The following is a 15,550-nucleotide window of genomic DNA, read 5'->3' on the forward strand; positions in this document are numbered from 1 at the left end:
GCCTGTGCTGAGACAGACACAGCACATATCATGCTATCTACAATCACACACAAGGGGGCAGTAATATTTCACCCTTGGTTCGTTCAGTAGCGAAATGAGGACAAGAACAATTGAAGATGAAGCCCAAGGGAGGTAAGCAACTTAGCTTGCTGACATTAAACAATCAACAGCTGTTTAACTCGAGTCCACCTGACGCCGGTAATTCAGAAGACTATACAATAGCGTTGATGCTGTATCAGTGTTTCCTAAAGAATGGCATTCAAACTATGGCAGTAGCTGTCTGGGGCAGGTGTGTAGATTTGACAAAGTGCACAGCGAGCGTATCTACTGATGTTATGCTAAATCTGCCTGCAGAGGATGGTAAAAACTTCATGGATGGTTTGATGGGCCGCTGATGGGTAAAGAGTGATGCAAACACCTTAAAGTAAGGAAACAGACTTGATATGCTATTGCAAGCCCCACCCTGAAGGCTCCTGCACTTACAGAGAGTACTTCCTCTCTCCAGCAGGGACTTTTTGTGGGGTAAAAACTTAAGTTAGACCCTGGTCCCGGCGAATGAAACACGCAGGGTTTCAGCAAAGGCCTCTAGTTCATAGAGTGAAAATGCAAATAGAGAAAAAGAGGGCCTATGATGTTTAATCTAATTACACCAGTAAGCAGAACTACTTGTGGTGCACAACACTGAACCTGCATTTGGATATATATGTCAGTACACACAATTCATTTTGTTATGATGTAGAACAAAGACACACGTGTAGACTGCCTTTTCCTTTTAGAAGCTCTAGAAATGTGGTTCCTTTATTAGATTTGTCTGGGTGTAAATATAAAGCCGTGGTACAAATACATGATTGTTTCCTGTGTATGACACACCTTTTATGACACGTGTGAAAGTCATCTGCGTGATGTAACTGTGTTGGTCGCTTTTAAACATAACATGAAAGTTGAAGTAAAACATAATTAAAGAGAAGGAAAGAAAGACGGCATTACAACACACCCTCCCCTTGAGTCTGTCTCTGGATTAGATATTGATGTATTGGAAGAGAAAAGTCTGTCAGTGTTGATGGGAACTAACCCATCAATAGTCATCAATAGACTGATCAATTAGTGTGTAAATATGACGAGGGTGCAATCAACAGATTATCGACTCTCTCTCGTCTGCTTCACTCTTCTTTTTGTTTTGGTTATTCTCTCTCTCATCCTCTCCCCCTCTCCCCCTCTCTCTCCGTCCTGCACCTGGAAATCAGTCCCTCTCCCTTTAAGTGGGAGGTGAGCGGCAGGGCGCTGCATGCCGACTGTGACAGTAGGAAACCCGCAGACAGAAAGTCACCGGGAGTGAGGAGGTGAGAGCACAGGTCCGCTCCGCCATCTCCAAAACGTTTACGCACAGCGCAGCAGCATTCCGCCTCCCTCAGTCCCTCTCTCTCGCTCACACACTCTCTCTCCTATTCTCCCTCCACTCCTCACCGCAAAAAGAGAAGAGAGAAAAAGATCCACGACTACCAGCCGGCTGGCTCCACTCTGAAGGACCGGGAGCCGCGCACGGAGCAGCCTCTGTCCCAAACCACCGCGCTTTGCATGCGGTGAGCAGTTAAAGTGCGGAGAGGAAGAGGAGAAAGTTTTTTTAAATTTATTAATCTAAAGACTACATCCGTTTGTTTTTTTTTAACCCGTGGACAGACCAGTGCGCACGAGGACTGGTGAGTAGTTGTTTACATTTCAGTGTCTTCAAATGCACTTCATGCGTTAATATCCTCTGTCTTAAATCCCGTTGGTTTGGAGAGTCTCAGCAGAAACTCTCCGTGTCGTGCACCGTTTGCTTTGAAAACTTCCCAAACTCTCCTGACTGTCATGTGTGGAGCAAACTATATCAGCCTATAGGCAGTTGTTTCAGAATTCCAAAAAACATCATGTATTTGCTTCCCTGCATCCAAACACAATTTGACTGTGACCTGACTCAACTTCTCTCCCCCTCCACCACCACCAGCAGCAGCAGCAGCAGCAGCAGCAGCAGCTCCATCTCTTTCACTCCTTCCTGTCACATCTTTATTTTCTGTTTCTCAATGTGCCAGAGGCTGCTGCTGCTGCTGCTGCTGCTCTGCATGGAAGGCAGCTCATTGGGGATGGTGGGGATGATGATGATGGTGATGATGGAGAGGAGGATGGTGGTGGTGGTGATGATGATGTCAGATCTGTTGGCAGGTGCAAATGAGCGGCTATCAGCAGGTTCCCCCAGAATAGGTACAGGCGTTAACAGTTTCCCAATGATGTGAAGTTGTCCTTAAGTGGTCCTGTTTTTACAAAATAACCTCAAGGAAGTACTAAAATAACATCTTGTCATGTGGTGGTTATCTAAAACTGTAGTTTATACACAGCGGAGGATGACAAAATGACACTTGCTGTCTAGAAGTGGTCATTTACTACATAAAGCACATGAATCATGGGAGAATTGTATGTCAGTGTGGTCAATGTCCCACCCAGAACGTCCTTTAAGAGCATTCAGGGGTCCTTAGCCGGGGAAAGGGCAGGAGTAAGTGTCTTTCTCTGCGTGCGTGTGTGTGTGTGTGTGTGTTAAATGTGGATCAACAGTGAGGCAGAGTCGATGTGAAACGCCTGAGGAGCCCCTCAGTGTGACATCTGCTGCTGGACGGACAGACAGCAGGTCTGGGACCAGTTCAGAGGTGTCGTCTCAGCCTCAGCGCAGAGTGGAAAGTGTTCGAAAGCTTGTGGGCATTCTGCCACGGCGGGGGTCGCACTGAGCAGTGAAGTTGTAGATTTGTGTGTGTGTGCGTGTGTGTGTGTTTGTGTGCTTGTCTTTACAGTGGCTGGCTGAATACAAAGCTGTCCGTCAGTGGGGAGTCCCTGACCTTTCTTTCCGTCAGTCTCCTTTCTTTCCTCATCCGCTCTTCGCTCCCATCTTCACACCCCTACTGCTGCCACCACTCCTTTTCTTTCTTCTTTCTTTCTTTCTTTCTTTCTTTCTTTCTTTCTTTCTTTCTTTCTTTCGTCTTGTGAGAGGGACTGTCATGCTGCATCTCTATATCTCTAGTGGTGAACAGGACACACACACACACACACACACACACACACACACACACACACACACACACACATACCCACGCAAACACACACGCACACAAACATACACCAACGCAAACACGCACGCACACACACACACACACACACACACACACACACACACACACACACACACACACACACACACACACACACACACACACCTAAGGAGCACAATCTCAAGGAGGGGTTTGGCATTTCACCTTTCACCTCTGCCCCTCCTCCTCTCGTCATGTGCAGCTTTGTGTTTCCAGGTGAATGGGTTCATGGAGGAAAGGTGACCTGGGTGCTGGCTCTGTACTCTCTCTTTCAGTCGGTCGGGTTGAGTGCATCATTCACCGCAGTAGATACTCTATATATACTCTGATTGGCTGGCAGGTGTCAGTTAAAACGGTGCTTCAGGACACATCAACAGTATTTACATGAACATTAATATTGCCCTGAGCGTGTGCCATCTTGTTATACCTTTACATTCAAGTTAAAGTGTTAAACAACCAATTAACCTGAAATAAAATACCTGCCGATCTTTGATAGACAACAACATTTACTGTTCACCCTCCTCGGCACTCGCTGCACATTAAAAAAAATATTTTGAACCCATTTCCTTACTCTTGCCCTTTTTCTAAACCACACTGGTAGTCAGAACTTATCTATATCTAGGTTTTTCTGCTTGTTTTAGTCTCTGGAAATACCCAATACAACAGCAGTAACTGTTGGGATATGACATTCTGTTCTTTTTTAAAGATTGGCAGGTGTTAACTTCAGATATTTGGGATGCAATGGTAATATATCAGAGGCACAAACCGGGAATTTAAAAACAAACCAACCCAAACATTTGTTTACTTAATAAAATGTTCAGAAATCAATAACAATTTCTTTTATTTCCTTTTTCCCTCTTTCCCACCTAATGTTAACATGTTATATTGATAAAGACTCTGCCTCGGAAATACTAGACTTCACCTCACTTTTGATTTCTGTATATCCGGACACCTTGTTCATTATTTGTATCGTATTTTTCAAACATGCGTTAGAATTTAGAATTTGTTAAATTGGGTATTTAATTTGTGTGTGTGTGTGTGTGTGTGTGTGTGTGTGTGTGTGTGTGTGTGTGTGTGTGTGTGTGTGTGTGTGTGTGTGTGTGTGTGTGTGTGTGTGCGCGCGCGCACTATTTCCTACACATCCAATGTCTCCATAAGGGCAACAGAGCAGACAAAGGTTTTTTCCCCATCTCTTCTACTGACCTCTTATATCCGCTGGACATTGTTCTCTGAATCCTATTGAACCAGGAGTCCACAGAGAAACACTACAATGGAGAATAATGGTCTGTCTGTATGTATATGTGTGTGCAAGTGTGTGTATTTGTGTGTGTGTGTGTGTGTGTGTGTGTGTGTGTGTGTGTGTGTGTGTGTGTGTGTGTGTGTGTGTGTGTGTGTGTGTGTGTGTGTGTGTGTGTGTGTGTGTGTGTGTGTGTGTGTGTGTGTGTGTGTGTGTGTGTGTGCATGCTCCTCAGCCTCTCCTTCAGCGCAGTGTGAGGCCAAGCCAATCACACGGCACAATGCTGGGTGCGGGGAGGCCTTGTGATCTCTTTAAATAAAACCTTCTCGCCGCATTGTGTCCTTTGGAAGAAATCACCAGAGCTGTGAACGTGGAAACACTCAGATGGTCGCCCGACTGACAAACACGCTGACAGTTTCATTTACACATCATTGCTCTGACTTCAGGCCAAGCAGTAATTCAGAACCATGATTTAGTTACGGCGTCATGTTGTGAGAATAGCATCATTCTGTTCACTAAATTACTGCGATAAAATTGGTAAAACTTGACTCGATGAGTTATTGAAATTTTTATTTTACATATGTGAAGAGTTTGGGCTTTTGGAGCTTTTAGAGTTTTAGAACTGATTGATTAATTGACAGTATAAATTTCTCCTGTCAGTTGTAACTGTTTTTAAGTCATTTTAAAAGTAAGAGATTGTTAAGTAAAACTAATTCACAAAAATGTGAGACAATATATTTTTTCTATGATAAATCGAAACACATTGTGATTCTTTTTCATTCTCCGTCGTTTAACCACATAACAAGTCTCATTGAGATTAATATCTTTAAAGCGAGACCTGTCAGGAACATGATAAAAAGAGTAAATTATGCTGTGATCTGCACTCAACACATGTGCTCACAGGACTTTGTTGTTTTATACACTCGTGCAACATGTTTTAAACTTCAATACAAGTGATGTGAATTTGACTTTTTACGCTTTATTTTATTTATTGTGTTTGTTCTCTTACAGAAAATAGATGGAAATTGTCTCAAGACAATGCTGCAAACTAAATGATAAAAAACCCATATATTTTGGCAGACCAGCAGTCATAACTTTACGCCATTATGATTAGTTGATCAATTTATTTAAAAATCAATTAATTCTTTCTATTGTGTCAGTTAACTGTCATCGTTTTGCGAGCAAAGATGTCAAAACCTCTCTGGCTCCAGCTTTGCAAATTCTGCATTTCTTTGCCTTGTACGATAGGTTTTTGTACTTTGGGATGATGCTGTTGCGGTGATGGGACTTAAGTTGATGTGGGTTTGTTCTCTTTGGATCCATGTTTCTGTTCAGGTCTCATATGTGGATAAAGTGTCTCTCTTCTTTTCTGTGCCTTAAAAAGTTGATAAAAAGTTTTATCCGGGTTAATTCTTCACTATATTTCTATCTACACAATTTCTATTGCTCACCGTTTCTACTTCTGCATTATGGAAGAGGCTGTTGTCCTCATGCTGAGCCATTATGACCCGAGAACACCTAGTTGTCAGAGATTCTGTACGTTCGTATCACAAAGACATATACATTCTGTGTTAAGTGCTGAGAAACTGGAGTTTAATTTGCTTTAAATTATGGCTGAGGTGTGAAGATCATCTTGGTCATCGTTTAAGTGTCAAGACACATCTCATCTTCACTTCTTCACATCTTTTTATCTGGGAGGCAAACAGCCTGAGGAAGAGCTGTAATTATAAGTGGAGATGTTAAATGTGTCAGGAGAGGCTGCTGGAGTTCGTGTCTTTGTGAAGGAAACACAAAGGTGGAGCACTTCTTTCATGTTCTGCGTCCATCTTCACATCTCTCCTCTTTCCTCACAGGATTTTCTTTTTAAAGACATTCTCCACCTGTTGCCTTGTGGAGATCAGAAACACACACTTGTATACATACACACACACACACACACACACACACACACACACACACACACACACACACACACACACACACACACACACAGGGACACACAGTGGTTGGAACTGGGCGGGTGATAAAAGTGCAAGTCTTATACTTCTGATGAGCTACTCTTAGAGACAACAGCCCACACAAACACTCACACAACCACTATGAGCATCTACACACATTCAAGGTAAGATTTCCTACTTCACATGCAGCAACCTTCTTCTTTTTTACAAACCCTCAACAAGATGAGTGACATGTTTTCGGCTCACAGGCTTAAGAACCTTGTTGGCTTTTAATGCGTTTGTTTCTGTGGCAGATTCTTCTGAGACTTTTGTGTCTGAAAGCAGCAGTGACGAGGATCACAATCCACACGCTCAGGTTTCTCTTCCTATAAAGGTTTTTGAGAAAGTAGGAGATCTTGCTCTGTCCTGCACATACATGGTATGCCAGCTGTGCCTTGAATGTGCGCTCAGTGGTCCATGCAGCTTGTCATAAGCTTATAATAACATGTTAATAATGCAGGACTGAAGCCTGTGCGTTTAGCTGTGGCTGGTCTCTTTATCAACTGCTGTAAATCAGTTTTGGCAAAGAAAGAACGGAAGCATCCTTGAACACTGCCTTGCATTTCCCATGCCACTTTTGAACACTCTTTAATCCCTAGAAAAAAATACACACACACACGCACATGAATTTTCTGAACTTTCCCTACGTGTGTGCACGCCTGTGTCGAACGTGTGCACGGTTGTCTGTGTTCATTCAGCACGCAAACGTCACAATGCAAGCTCCTACAGGACTAAGGTGTGTTACATTAAATACAGAGACAAGAGGGAAGCTTTTGTTGGGAAGTATGTGGCGTGTTTCAGGTTCTGCTCTTGGGAAAGGGCCATAACTGCAGGTTTCTTTTGTCTGGCTGTTCCCGTAACGCTGGACACACAACAGCCCCGTATTGTTTGGCGCACGGGACAGGAATACGCACGTTTACATGCTTTATGTGCCGCAATAAAATGCAGTAAAAGCTGCCTCTTCATTTACAGAGGGAAAATAATAAAAATTGTTTGACAGAAGTTGCATAGATAATTTAGAGTTGCTATGACCATAATACACTTAAAGCTTAAAAAAGGGATTGTGTTAGATGTAATTAAGAGGTTATTATGACAAAAATAACTAGGATAATAATTTTAACAATTTACACTTTCACAAAGACAGAGAGGCTTTAAACTTTTATACGTCTCTGCTCCTTTTACTTCTTCTTCAGTGTTGTCTGACAGATTTTCTTTCTCATTCGCAAAGACTGTGGCTAAAGGTGCATAATCAGCTGGTTTCCATCCTCTTTCCAACTCATTTGTTTATTTCTGCGCCAATCGAGAGAATTCACAAACGCTCTATTGATAGAGGAGCTTGGCGTGCACAAATATAAACATGCCAGTTTCCTGGTTCATTTACATGACTTTCCCGTCTAAACAGTGTCGCTCTGTTGTCTGTTGTCTGTTGTCATCTGTTGATTTATTTCTCTATAAGATATATTGCACATGCGTCTGTTTGTGATAATTTGCAAATGACCACAGGCCGTTTGTTTGTGACACCTCAGTCCAGTGGCATGATTTGCATTTCCTTTAAAAAATCTGTGAAATCTGAAGGGACAGTTGACCATTATGTGCCTGCTTTGTATACGATGGTTTCTTGTTTGAATGTAACATTTATGGCATGCGAGAAACTTCTTTACGCTACAAAATGTCTATGACTACGTTGTGTTTGACACCTCTTTTAATTTTTGAACAACAATCAACGGGCATCTAATTTGAAAATCACCCGCCCACTCTCACATCCTGCACAGATAGATAAGTTATCTCTGTCTCTGTCATGTATCCCTCGCCATACTCAACACTCAGATGTAAGTGATCAGTGAACAGAAAATGGATCATGTATGATATAAATCCAAAAGGTTGTATGAGCACAAACCGTCCCGCTACACGCCGTCAGTGACAGACCCTAAACTTTTGTTTGTATACTTCCTCTGCTGGCTGTTCCCAGGCCGCTCGCTGTTCCCCTGCAGGCAGATAAGGATTTCTTTCCGTGTTTTAATTATTTTTCATGTGTCTTGGTTTTCATCATTAGTTGAAGTGTAACACAATTGAGGGAGAAACCACCCTGATAAATTTGAGCATGTGGCATTTTATCAGCCTGTCACCTCCACAAACAAAGACTCCTGCAGACTGTAAAGACGTCAGTACCAAGTAGAAGAGAGAAGAAAAGGAAGAAGAGTCATTTTCTAAAACAGATGTTCACTGTGGCTTCTGTAGTTGTTATATTTTTACTTTCATAATTTGTAATGTTATTTAAACAGGAGACATTGTGTGAGATAGAGGTTTGTTGTGGCCTAACTTCAGCAGTGGGTGAAACCATATTTGGTGCAGCAGTGGATCTTGACAGCAGCAGGACGTTGCGTGTGGGGGACTGAGTCACAGTAAACTACAGTGTGTGTTTGTGTGCTCATGGTGATAAAGACACGGCCCGGGGCAAAAATGTGGTAAACTGATGTGTTTTAAATAGTTTATGGGCAACAGCAGGGCTGTGTGGCACAGAGGATGATACAGTATGTCACTGCTTGTTAGCTGGATCACATCATTGTTGGTTTTGGTCCTTTAATGGATTTTACTTAGTAGAAAGTAAATAAAGAAAAATCATCGGGCTTGTCCTTCTACACAATATTGTTTGTTTGATTAGCCGTCATCTTCCCCTGCGCTTTAAAATTTCTACCTTTCCTCCTTTGTTACTCATTTGTTTAGTTGCATCCAGGAGAGCGTTTCAGTTCAGGTACTCAGGTATTGATCTGGTGATCAACAATCAGAGAGAGGAGATCAATGGATGGATCAACCAAACATTTTGCTTTTAAAGGTCCAGTGTGTAGGATTTAGGTGAAAGGGATCTATTGGCGGAAATTGAATATAAAATAATCCTAGTGATGTTTTCACTAGTGTGTTTCATCTAAATTATACAAATTGAATGGCCCTTTATATTTAAATACTTTATATTTACATCAGGAGAGGGTCCTCTTTACGGAGGCCGCCATGTTTTTTACAGTAGCCCAGACTGGACAAACTAAACACCTTTTAGAGTTTTTATGACAACTGAAGGCTACCACAGGTTCTCTTTCATGTTTGGAAGAGGAGGGTCAGGTGAGGGGTATTCAGCTGCAACATGAAACGTCACCACCAGTTGTCACTAAATCCTACACACTGAACCTTTAACTGAAACTTGATCTAACCAGGTAATTTTTGTGTCTAAACCAAAATAAACCTCAACCACAGCTTCATAAAATCCCCCAACAATAATTTGTAAGAGTTTTGGAACGTGCAAACAAACCATCCAGCAGGTTGGTGTGTCAGTTCAGAAAACGCCTTTATGTGTTATTATAGAGGGCGTGGACATATTTTAATGAATCCATTTAAAATGTCTTAATTTTGTTTAATTCATGCTCCACCATGTTCAACAGTTTGTGATAGAGCCTGGATACATGACCTGAGGCTTACTGGTTCTGAAAAATTATTATGTTATGGTTTTTGTCACAGTTGGTAATGTCGGCACATTTAACTGTACATGCAGTAGCATGAACAGTGAGCAAAACACTGACCCCCAGTTTCCCCTGACTGCTGGGCTGACAGTGAATGGTGCTCACTGTCACTTTACCACATGCTCGTGCTATGGTTCATACATTTTTTTTTACCATCCACGCAGACAATAAGACCTTAAAGTTTCATCTGTGGAAGGCAATTCAGTTTTCTCGCTCATGCAAGAACGGATCTTTCTCTCTTCACTCTTCCTGTCGCTCGGTATCTGTTGACAGAGACCATATATGCCATATATTGAATTAATTGAACTGGAAACAATTTAAAAATGCAGTTCATAGTTCATTTACCAACAACTGCGTGACAGGTTTCCACAAACTCAGTACGTCATCTCACATTAGCCTGTTCAGGTCGGTTACTTCGCTCTCTGACTCCGGTTTGAACATGTATGCGGCCTGAGCTGCACTCTGTTGTCGTTACTCTGTCTGCCTGCTGTTTGTTGCTGAGCAGGTAGTGTGTTTTGGCTTTTTTAGAGCTTATTTGTCGAAAACAGCTGCTGGCTGCGGCTGAAAACCACGTTCAATAGGCTGTGAGAGGAAACCAAAACATTTGAGTTGTGAGCTGGACAGCTAAATAAGAGGAAAGTTGCAGAAAGGGGAGCTGCAGTTTCAGGTGATAATTCTCTGTACACTGATATTACAAAAACACTCATTATAACAGTGTCACTTGTACAGTAAACAAACTCCTGGTGCCTGCTGACATTTCCTCCTTCCTGTCCATGCTCCTGTGTTCATCGTCCTCTCTGCCTCGTATCTCGACATATCTGTTTGAATGGATTTCTCTTAGTCTTATAACATAAGTGTTAATGGAGCATAGCTTAATTAATTTTGTATCCTCCCACCAGCGTTCCTCCTGTGTTTTTCCTATTTCCAGACGCTCTGCGGATGTATCAGCTGTGTAGTCAGTTGTGTGGTCAAGGCCTGTGTTTGGAGCCAGGCAGCGTGTCATTACGTCGGCCGGCCAGCAACTTCAAACATGATCCTCAGCTTATTGGAGCTGGTTAAGACCTATGGTACTAAGTTGTTTGTAGCATAAGCGGCTATACTTGTGAAACACACTTGTACACACACACACACACACACACACACACACACACACACACACACACACACACACACACACACACACACACACACACACACACACACACACACACACACACACACACACACGGAGCGAAGACCTCCTGCAGTTTCTCAATGCGGAGTCGAACAGGCCCTCAGCAGAATCACCTGTTGTGTTTCTTACTGCTCAAAGGCGTTTCCATAGAAACACCTCAGAGCCCAGGCCCTTTGGTCTATAAGACCCTCAGCAAACATAGACCCCCACCACCACCATCACAAACTCCATAAAAACACACACATGCACGCACACACATTGTGCACACGTGGGTGCTTTTAAGAAGCAGCGGTGAATGGAGTGAGGATATAAAGTGTGCCGGGCTAAAGGAGAGAGCACATTGTGAGAGTCGGGCCTCCTTTGTCTGCGCTAGCCTGAAGGAGCAGGGGGTGGGGGGGCTTTGTGAAGGAAGAGGAAGAAAAAAAAAGTGGCCTTCATACACATCCTTTCTTCCCTTTCTCTTGTTCTATCGCTTTATTGGGAGTGCGTTTTGTCTTCTCTCCCCCATCCTCCCTCTCCTCCTCCTGCTCTCTGATAAATGCCACAGTAGCCTTTCGCTAGCCGCCACAATAGACGACCTGTTTCAGAGAACGCGAAGGGGTGGGTGGGGGGGGACGAGAGAGAGGGATGAGAGGGAGAGAGGCATGAAAAGAAAAAAATGGCTGCTTTTTAACCTGTGCGTCTGAAAAGCAGAAGAATAAAGGGGCCGTGACTAAAGCCAGAGTCTTGTTCTCAGCTCTTTTCTCTCTCGTCAGTGTCTTTGTGAAGGGCACAGTTGTGTCATCGGCCTATTTATACATCTTATTTAGAGAGAGAGAGAGGAAGAGAGCGATGCAGCAGGATGGAAACATAGCAGACACGTTATAGACATGTTATGATTGTTTAACATGTAGTTTTAACCAATGTTAACACTCATAAGACATTAAGTCCCATGACTCTAATAAATTCTAACCCAAATTGAGCACTAAATTATCAGTGACTTATTTGGCTTTATGTCATTTATATAGATTTTTATTGTGGGACATTAGTAGAGGATGTATTTAGATCCCCCACAAACCATAAATATAGAAATACCATTCCATAAAGTAATCTATTATATGTGTAAGTCTAGTATTGGAGGTTTACTGAATCAGTCTCAAATGTAAAATGTACATAAGGAAAACATTATGACTACTGTGCTACAACCCAAGTATTTTTAATCTGAATACACTTGAGCCGTTTCATCCAGAGCAACAAATTATATTTTACAGGATGATTTTGTGTTTTGAATGAAAAGTCTTGGTTTGCAAAATAACAGCTGTAAAAATGAAGTGGACATCAGTTTTTTGGAGCTGAAGCACAAAATAGAACATAATACAGTAGCGGACTTAATAATTGTAAAGTTACTGTTGAATAAAACCTGGTGGTCATTTAACCATGTTTCCAGTGAATGATCCTAAACATCAGGTTTAAAAGTTGTGTCTGAACTGCACCCTCTAGTACCTGTTACCTGGTGTTTCTGGTCTGGATGACACTGAAAATCACAGTTTGAGCATGAAAGTGCTGCATTTAAGCAGCATATCAGCTTAAATGTGCACTTACCTTGGTTCACATACTGTTGACAGGGAAGATTACTAAATTTAGAATCTGTTAGACGTCACTTTAAAAGTCCTTCGAAAAGAAAATATATTTCTGTGCTTTTACAAACCCTCACAAATGTTCAAATGTGTCCATCCTTCTGTGCTCACGCTGCTCTACGTTTTCATTCCATTTTGTTTATTTGACGAAAGAGATAACACGATTCATTACTTTATAAAGTAGTTTATTAGCAGTGGATATATGGTTTAAACTGCACTAGGCCTAATAGATACATCAAAGCTGACATTACAAGAAGCTGTTGTGTTCAGCCTTTTTCCAGTTCGGTAGAAATTCACTCACACAGAGTTGAATAGAACAGAAACCAGAGGGAAGATGATTCTGAAGAACTTTCATGTTGGACAACAGAGCGGGCTCCTCCACAACCCACCTGACCTCTGATTGGACGCTGCACTGTGATTGGATTGTCACTGTCCAATCAGACTCATGTGTGAGAGTTCGTACTTTCAACCTCGCAAACCGTGTGGGAACTTTGAGCGTTGAAGTTTTTTACACGCAGTTTTCTGTTTCATAACTTTTATACAGGAGTTCATGTGGCTTTTATGTAGTGTCAAAATTTGCAAGCGCAAAACCAAATGTTCAAAGTGACCAATCGAAGGAGGAAAGTCTCAAAATTCATCAAGTGAGCGACTGTTTATTCACCTAATATTATTTTCTACTAATATTGTTTTACAAGCTTAGATTCTTATTGCCCCTTGTTTGAGCAAACATTTTGATTAGAGACCTAAATTCACTATACAGCAACATTCATTTATTTTGACATTAGTTATTAATGTAAGTGTGTGAAAGAATCAGCATCACTTTGTTCTTTTGTCCTTGTTGGGTCGATCTCACATATCTTCCTTTCCTCTTCCTCTGGTATTGATCTGAAATGTATTGAATCATTTGGTATGATGGAGTGAAGTGTGAGATAGAGATATGTTCCAGCGTGTGTGTGTGTGTGTGTGTGTGTGTGTGTGTGTGTGTGTGTGTGTGTGTGTGTGTGTGTGTGTGTGTGTGTGTGTGTGTGTGTGTGTGTGTGTGTGTGTGTGTGTGTGTGGGGCGGGCCTCTATGGGGGCAGCCCCTGAACTCCGAGAGGAAAGAGGGAGTAAAATGTAGTCTTTGTGATGTCTCTATCACTCTATCGCAGCACTGGAGTTCTCAACACTGCTCTTTGTGTGATGAACTGACCAGCGACCGCAGAACAACAGCACCATATCGGGCTTGTAGCTCTCTGGGTCCGATTCTCCACGCACACACAGTCACACACAAATACTCAGAAATAGAAAAAAAAACAAAATAATTTGAGGAAACTGAGTGTGTATTCTTGATGAGCTCATTCTTTGGACTGTGCACTATGGTTCAGTACCCTTGACATCAAAAGGCCAAGAGAACAGAGGAAGAGAGGGGAAGGAAAGGAGAAGAGAGCGAGGCTTTTGTGTCTCTAGTCCTGAGAGCTCATTCTCTAATGAGGCCCAGTCAGCAACGCAAGGAAGCTTTGTTCAAGAACTCTGTGCGTGCATTCGGTGTGTGCGTGTGTGTGTGCGTGTGCGTGTGCGTGTGCGTGTGTGTGTAGCTCTTTTTAAACATCACTTGATGTCAGGAAGATATTAGTTAAAAAAATACGAGGTAAAAAAGTACTGTGTGATATCAGGTGTGTAAAGCAAAAAGGTAAAAGTAAAATCTGTCTGTTTCGTTGAAGGTGTGAAGATTTCTTGGACACTTGTCAGCTGGTGTAAAACCTGTTTTACCGAGTGTTTGCTGTAGGTGTTCCCTGAATTCCCTAAATGTTATTGAGTGTTCCTGATCACATTGGATCCAAAATTGACCAAGCGCAGCTCACACCACCTAATTCTGTGACTCCTGATGTCAACTCCACACAGCTCAATAGAGGAGTCAATGCCGAGTGAGGCCTCACAGCAGACCATCGCAGACAGTGGATGCTCATGCAGCTCTATTTATCCTGCATTACACTTGATGTCATAATTCATTGGTGTGTTTACACACACATGCAGATGGTCCATGTGGTTCACGTGTACAACCTCAAGACATGGGATCAATGCAGACATAATATAAACTGATTAATCTGGGTAATTTGAACTTCATGGGGTATACAGTAGTTTGCATCAAGCACACCATGAAGGGGGAAGAACCAAGAATTGAATTGTCTGTTCTGAATAGTCTCAACATAGTGTGGTCAGTAAATATAGCGGTGCTATAAAGCAGCTAACTAACGCTGCAGTGGAGTGAATGTGGAATATCTAAACAGTTACGATGTTAATATTCTGACCTGTTTGTATTTTTATGATTTAGATTTCTATACACTTACAGGAAGTAGTGTTGTATAACTCTACAGTGACATTTGTATTTTTTTCTAACTTCTGCTTCTTGTTACTATTGGGCTGCCAGTGAGGGGTTAAAGTTCAAATTGTTCAAACCTTGGGCCTCCAAATCTGTAAGGAAAATCAATAATAGCCCTGCATATCATGGTTGCTCCATGTAATTTTGAACTTTACAACAGTGTGTCTTGACAAGTAAAGCCACTGAAAGTCAAACATGTTTATCTCTTATACGCACTTAGCGTGCACTATACGGCTAGCTGATGACGAAGGCTCGTTAACTTACCACTAACTAAAATAAAATGTTCTATATAAAATGTAAGAGTGTGACACTTAAAAAAAAATGTCAATATCAATGGTTAATTTCACGTTTCCCATCGTCACACAGAGACTGTAAACAGAGTGAAACTGAATTAAAATATGTGTCGGACAGTTTTATTCTGTTCTATTGATCACATGGACTGTGGAGGCCTCCATCTAATTTAACACATTTAATATTGATTCAAATTTCTTTACACTTCTCATAATAACCTCAAAATGTCATAATTGCAGAGCTGTGTGCAGAT

The 15,550-nt window shown here is 41.9% G+C and overlaps 1 protein-coding gene across 7 annotated transcripts in view; it reads left to right on the top strand.

Moving 5' to 3' along the window:
• Window positions 1-1,267: 1,267 nt before the first annotated feature.
• LOC118104723 (transcription factor SOX-13) overlaps window positions 1,268-15,550 on the top strand; it is a 45,713-nt gene continuing 31,430 nt past the window's right edge. For all 7 annotated transcript variants that reach the window (XM_035151808.2, XM_047339324.1, XM_047339325.1 and 4 more), the window contains exon 1: window positions 1,268-1,697. The gene's annotated coding sequence lies outside the window, so the exon portion shown is untranslated. The remainder of the gene's footprint in view (window positions 1,698-15,550) is intronic.

The sequence above is a fragment of the Hippoglossus stenolepis genome, chromosome 3, assembly GCF_022539355.2.
Source record: "Hippoglossus stenolepis isolate QCI-W04-F060 chromosome 3, HSTE1.2, whole genome shotgun sequence".
NCBI lineage: Eukaryota > Metazoa > Chordata > Actinopteri > Pleuronectiformes > Pleuronectidae > Hippoglossus > Hippoglossus stenolepis.